Raw genomic sequence first — 8,004 nt, forward strand, 5'->3', positions numbered from 1 at the left:
AATATAACCCACAAAGTGTCTTGGATGATACTCAAGCTTCAAACAAAAGATGTTAGTGACACATTTTTGTGCTTTTGGTTAGTAAACAAAAGTAAGAGAAACAATGATGTATAATTCAAGCATGCTTGGTGATCTCAAACCAATCACAAGGAGTCCCACCCAAAGGCAAAGGGAACCAAGATACTAAAGATCCTTGAGGCAATGCAAATGCAATGTTATGATGCCATGAGGGATCTTAGGGTCAAAATTGGGGTCTTACAGAATCCTCTATCAGCAACTTATTAATCGTGATTCAAGTTGTATGCCATGAGTCTTAAGTAACAAAGAATGATGAGAGTTTATCATTCATATCCTTGTCTAGGGTATCCTTGGATACGATACGAATGACCCATTTGCTCAAGGTATTCACCTTTATTCATAGACTTTAGTGCAATTCGAATCAAATGATTGACAAAGTCTTCATCATCATGAGGAGTAGCAAGGATTCTTCTTCAGCAACTTGAAAGTTATGATGAGAAACACATGCCACAAGCCTTAAGTAGTAAAGAATGAATGGGAGTGGAGAATTGTATTAACTCATTCTGAATATCTTTGGGTACGGGATGAATGACCTAATTGCTCATCGTATTCGCCTTTACTCATAGACTTTAGTGTGGTTCATATCCAATGACGGTCAAGTCTTCTTCATCTTCTATTATCATTTATCATTTCCCTTGCCTCAATCTCTTGATGTCATCCCTAGTAGGCTGAACTACGAAAGCTCTGACTTTCTAATTGCATGATGAGAATACGTAGACACGAGGATTCAGATTCTCAACGAGCTACCCTATTTATTGCTACCCTATTTATTGATCCTATCTATTATTTCCCCATTCAATCAATATCATATTTTTGGAACCAAATCCTTTCTACCTTTGGATTTCATAACCATTGCCTTCCTTTGAACCAAGAGATGTTTGCTTTGGAATCAAACACTTAATTATCTTTGTTTTCCTGGTTATGACATTATTACGGGTATGCCTCTATCCCTCCACATATTAGTTTATACCTCCTTTACTCTTTGGTTCAGAGTTTAGTCCTTCGTGGATCCAATATATCATTCTTCTTTGATTTCAAATTGTTTATTCCCTACAGTGATAGACTATTCCTTGTACCAAACAACACTTTCTTGTTGGTCTCATACCTATCCTTTTATGACATTTGTCCATATTGTGAATCAAGAGATATTTGTCTTGATGCCAAACACCTAGTTCCTTGTTTTGTGGTTATGACAATAAAATGAGTATGCCTAGTTACCTCCACATCTCAGTCTGTACCTTTTTACTCTTGGGTTCCAAGTCAGTTTGCCTTTATGGTTTTCCATGTTACCAGTCTGTTGGTGCAAGTTATATTGTTCATCACTGCAATCGTACCCTTGAATTTGTTTGTCTTGTTAGTCCTAGTTGTGTAGGCAAACACCTCTTTGTTTCCTCCCTTTGTTTTTGTAGTTCCTTAAACTACGAATGCTCTGACTTTCTCATTACATAGTAAGAATACGTAGGCACAAGGCTTCGAACCCTTGGCAAGCACAATCCTAATTATTCCTTCCGCCTTAGGTCACCATCAACATCTTTCATGATCCATGATCTACATTCAATCATAAACCACTTATCCCGGTGACATACTGTTTCTTTGAAACCAAATACAATTTTATTTGGAATTCCATATATACCTTTTTAGGACACTTGTCCACCTTTATGCTAAGTGATGTTTGTGCTATAAAACCAAACACCTAATTCATTCTTTTGGTCATGACAATACAGTGGAGATGCCTTTATCCCTCCACATCTTAGTCGTGTCACCTTTACTCCTGGGTTGCAAATACCATTTACCACTATGGATTTCAATAAACCAGTACCTTTGGTTTCAAATCATACCCTCAGTCACTTTTACCAAAACCTTCAATTCATTTATGTTTGTTACTTTTCTCTATCATTCCATTCATCTCCATGGACCATTAATCATTACATTCATTCATAATATTCTACCTTCATTCACTTCATGTGATATACTATTATCTTTGAGCCAAATATACTATCTCTTTGGGCTTCATCTTGGATCTGCTTGTGAACCAAAAGTTGTATGGCTGTGAAACCATACATTTAATTCCCTTTGTTTTTTGTCATGACAATACAGTGGGCATATCTTTGTCCCTCCACATCTTAGTCTATACCGGTTTTACTCTTGGGTTCATATTTCATCCCTTTTTGGAGTCAAACAATATTATTCTTTGGTTCTAACCATATTTGTCATCACTCTTCTTTTCATCTCTCACCATTAGTTCTATAAACTACGAAGCTCTGAATTCCTTATTGCACTATAAGGATACGTAGGCATGAGGGCCCTAATCCTCTTCGAGTACTCAATCTATTCTTTTCTTTTTCCCTTATTCTTTTGCGAGTAATCTTTAGATATAACACCCATCCGAGCAAAGAACAATCAAATGGCTCCCATTGAGTACAACGAATGTTAGGGGTATACTTTCCCCTTGCATAACCGAATTCCTTACCCATTTCTCTTTCCCCCGGGTTTTATCGATGTTTTCCCTTTCCTTCGGGAATAAATAAAGTTCGATGGCGACTCTGTTGTATGTTCAAACGTGCGATGCGTTTGAGTATATTTCCGCTAGCTTCAGAGATCCATGCTGAATTTGATCCGATCATCCTTACAAAACTTCTTATGGGCCAAAGTCGGTGGAAAAATAAGATGGAAGCGTCCTAAACCGTTTGAACCAACGAACTAAATCCAATTTTGTGAAACCATCGGATTTAAAGAAATACATGCAATTGAACAATATTTTTTTTTTGAAAATCTTAATGTCAATATCAAAACTTAAAATATCCCTCATTCACAAAAAAGGAACCATTGTTTCTTCTACAACCACACAAACTTCTAAGTTTTATCATGCTGTCATCGTTTTTTTCTTTCAACGACACTCCATCATCATCATGTTGTCACTTTCAAACATACCCACACCATCCATTTTTCATTTGAGTTTAACACAATATTGTCATCGTCGTTTACCTCAATATTATTGGTTACTATTATTCAAATGCGTCTTTCTTGTCTTTGATTATCGTGACTTGTCTTCTATCGTTTAACTCACATTCACTCAACATTTTGTTGTATTAAGTTTGTAATGGATTTTTAAAATATTTACTTCATTAAATTGTGAGCGTATGATTATGCATGACTTATCTATGAAATTAGAATAACTTTATAAAAGATTCGATAATAAATCTAACCGATTGAACTAATTAAACTTTAAATCGAATGTCTCGTTAATTCAGCTTTCAACCCAAATTTTAAAACATTGGTTCTAACACTCTCAAGATGTTAGGTTTGTTATGAATAAAGATGGGAAGTTATGATTATAGGGATGAGAATAGGTCAGACCGGCGTATAGGGGCCTATAGTCTGACCTATTTAATTAAAAAGGCTAGACTTATGGCTCGTTTGAATGAGTTTTAGTTTTTTAAAACTATTTTGTAAATCCTTCAAAAATTATGTTCCTCGGGGGGCAGATGTTGGACCAAATGTCTGGGACAACTTTTTCAAATTGAGAAAGTAATTTAATACATTATGGAAACAACAATGAATCAAAAGAAGAAAAAAATAAAGAACACACAAGGATTATTAACAAAATTTAGTGCAAACAACACCTATGTCTGGGGTCACTCTACCCAAGAAAGGAATCCACTCTTTAATACAATTAGTACAAAGTGTCTTAGATGAAGAAGTTCCTTGCTTAATGCCCCTCTTTTTAAATCTACCCCTAGTGAATTTATATTTAAGACTCCCCTAACTATAAGAACCCCTTCTCACTTTCTCTCAATCACTAACCCTGATGATTAACAACAATAATCAGAATGATCAGTGTTGAAGTTACAACTCAACTATTATGCCTTATGATATGAATGAAGCAATAACATGGTGTACAAGAAACACAAACAAAATATTCAAATAAATCCTATCACAAATATATTCAATCCTAACGCACACCCTCAAATGTGAGAAATAGGTTTCCTTAAATAGAAAAGCAACTTTGGGCTTTTCTCCTTTGGATGTTAATTATGATCTCGTCTAAAATAGTAGCAAATATTGTTGGATTTGATTTGTTCCATAAAAACCTCCAACAAAAGATATAATTTGTTTTTAATTCAAATTTAAATTTAAATATACATTTAAATTGATTTGATCTTCAAACAACTGTCAAACAAATCACGTCACACATTGCTAAAAGATAGTAACAAATCTTGTTGCATAATTACTGCAAAAATACACACCAAAACATAAACAACCTTGCCCTGCAGACAAGGGCCACATGTTGTGACATATTTTCCCACATATGTTCTTTATCCACAAAATCATATTGATTATTGTTGTACCCCAAAGTTTTCCCTCCCATTTTTCATCTTTTCATCCAACCACTTGACTTGGGGATCATTTCCATACATTCATAACTCATTCATATGCATCATCCATCCATTAGTGGATCCCTATAGATTAAAAGCTCCTGGTTTGTGAAGTTAGGGTTTTGTGTGTGTATCAAAATTCAAAAGTATGGTTTGGCTATCCATCAAAGCGTATGGGATGTGAAACCCTAATTGTTTGATTATGGAGATGTGGACTTAACAAGGTTCCACCAAAGCACTCCTCAAGGGTTCCAAACCCCAATTCTTGATGATATGATGATGGGATCCTATGGAACTTCTCTGGGCCTTGTCTTGGTTATCAAAACCCTAATGGGGGGCTCATACATTGGAGAACTTGCTTGTGGAGCATCTTGTTTGATACAAAGGCCTTGTTTGAATGATATGCCCCATTAAAACCCTAATCAAGGAGGGTGTGGTCCTAATGGGCCTTGTGGCTTGACTCTCAATCTGGTGACATCTAAAACCCTAATTTCTTGATCTTGGATTCGCAAGACTTCATTATGGAATGCTTTGGCTATCTAAACCCTAATGTGGTCTCATTCTCATTGGTGGGCCTTCTAAACCTAGTTACAACTATTGTGTGCTCCACTCAGCTTCTCATTCAGGCTATGACCTTGGTGTTGGTCCCATTCATTTTGCTTGAGTCTCTTGGTGCTAGCCCAAAATCTTGACCTTACAAACCTCACCTACTTCCATTCATTCATCTGATCATGGTCATGATACCTTTGTTTGGACCATGGTTTTGTTTGTACTTTGTGGTTTTATTGCATGTGTCATTTAGGATTTCATTCAAGCCATTCCAAACATGTCCAAGCCCATTCATTAAGTCCATTTTATCACCTGATCATTCAAATTCTAATCATTTCAAGTAATATAGTCATACTAAATCATTTCATTTCCATTAAATTGGCCAATCCCATTCACTTATCATCCATAAATTATTCATCACATACAAAAAATGCCAAAAATACATGTTGACCAAATGTTGACTTTGGTCAAAGTTAACTTTTTGGTCAACTTTGACCAAAGTCAACTCAAATTCTTTTCCATCCTAAACCTTAATTTCTTTAATCCTAATCCTAATCCCAAGGTTTCCATGTTGAGTCTTGATGCACCATTTGATCTTTTGTTTCAAAATTCAACTTGGTGTCATCTTTGGTTATATGCTTTATTTAACCATTCACACCATGGCCATGATCAACAAATGACTACATTAACCAAGTTTTCAAAGCCAATGTTCTTTCATTAATTTTCAAATACAACATTTACAATCAATATGCTATAAGACTCCCATTGTACAAATTAAAATGCTTTCCATTTCATGATGAATCCATCTACATTCTTTAACATTCATGCAACTTATAACCATGTCCAAAGATAAACTACAATAGAATATCCTAAGTGCATTCTAAGCTAACAACATCCTAATCTAACATCAAATCATTCAATTGCACATAAAATGGAGAGGGTCACACCATGACACAAATGCAAATATATGCTGGAACTGAAGCCAACCAGGACAAGATGTTGCAACTCTGCATTATCAGCAGCAAGACCATACATTCATCATGTAGCAGCATGGCAAGTGAGAAGATCGAGTCCTACAACAAGGCCCCTACAATGAACAAACCAATCCTACATACAAACATCCATAATCAACCATTTGCATATGTGCATTTCAGTGGACAACATACCAATCAAATCATCATAAACCATCTGCTTTTGTAGCCAAGTTTGCAGTTGCATATCACTAAGTGTTAAGCTTAACAAGTGCTAGAAATTCACTCAGCACCACAAATAAGAATGTGTTGAATACATTTATTGCAATTGGATTCCAAAGCTCATGACCACTGCAGATCTGCTACAAGAACAGAGCTAACAGAACTCCCTGTTAGGCATTTCCCTGTAGATTTCCCAAGGCTACCAACTCATAAAGATGGCTTCAGTTACGCCTAGCAAGGACATAAACTAACCAAGTAACTAACCATACACTGTTCAGATGTGTGACCTATGAACCCTTCAATTCATTTTGAAATAAATGTCAAGGATTTGCAAGAGGCATGTACCACAAAGTCAAGCCTCACAAAGTTTTACAAGCACTCAATTGTAAGCCTATTTCAAGCATGGACAATCCAATTGCAATAAATCCAATACAAGATTGAACATTAACATATAACACTCAAAATCACCCTGACCTTAATATTTACATAACCAAACTAAGCCAATTGAGGTCATGTTGCTAAACTAACAGAAAACTTGACTCTTCTTGACATATCAAACCTCTATAACTGGACCTAATTGTAGTGCTAACAACAACCCACCTATAATAACCATTACTCATATTTGGCATTTACAATTTAGACACATTAACATCATTTTCTATAGCTCAAGCATTCACTAATCATCACACAAAAAACCATTCACATCCTCTATGCTACATAAGTTGATGGAGCCACTGATGTAAACTCAATTCAAAACAGCACAAGTCGTCCAAACCGCATTCAAGTCTTTCATGACAGCTCAGTCAAACACTTGTAAGAGAGAGTGGGATTCACAGGTACAACAATAGCCTAACATTCTAACTTGCTGAATTTCTAATAGGCAATGACAAACATCACTTTCAGCTTACCTAATTGATAAGTACCACCTCAAAGCCTAACTAACAAGTGAATCCAACTAACTGTCCACTCAGTGAGTTAACAGATTGAACTCATTGAGTTCATCACAACTAACTCCTAAGTTGATTCCAAACCTAATCGTAACAAACTCCTAAGCTAAGATGATTCCAAACCCCACTCCTATATATTTCACTCTCCATCACCATTTTAAGAACTTTTGGATTGAACCACCATATTCTGCACTCTCTGCATTTTCTCTTCCTCTTCCTAAACCTCACATACACACACTGATCAGAAGCCATTGAAGCTGACCATCATAGCTTTAATTATCTTGTGCTAAGCCTCCTCATCAATCCATAACTATCTCAGTCCACCACTCCCGAATTCAGAAGAAGGAGAAGAAAGAGGATTTCACAACCAATACAAGAAGCAAGTAGTTAAAAGCATTACCCAGAAGCAGAGTCTTCGTCGCCGTCGTCTCCATCTCCGGTAAGGTCCCATGAATAACTCCTTCTTTTTCTTCAATAATTGTTACCAGCGTGTAGAGTATGATGAGAGGATTCAAAGCCCTCATTCCAAGGGCTTTGAATCGCTGAAGAGGGGACTTAATTTGAAGAAACAACATTAGGGTACTTGGAGTTGGAGGATTCGATTAGAGGTGTGGAGGTTTTTTTTCATGGAATCGATTAGGGATTCGAGTAGAGTGTGAGAAGGTGGTCATTTTGGTAGCTCCAACTTGCATTTTGGTGGCCACCGTCGCCGGAAGCGATTTCCAGCGCGATGGCCCGTGGCGTAGGAACGGCGAGTCAAACAGAGAGGAAAGGCACGTTCTGGCCATTTTAAAAATTCTGTTGACCCTGGTGTATTGGGCTTGAGTCATGGCCAAGCCCCATATTTTCATGTCCACACAC

This window comes from Lathyrus oleraceus, chromosome 3 (assembly GCF_024323335.1).
Source record: "Lathyrus oleraceus cultivar Zhongwan6 chromosome 3, CAAS_Psat_ZW6_1.0, whole genome shotgun sequence".
NCBI classification, from domain to species: domain Eukaryota; kingdom Viridiplantae; phylum Streptophyta; class Magnoliopsida; order Fabales; family Fabaceae; genus Lathyrus; species Lathyrus oleraceus.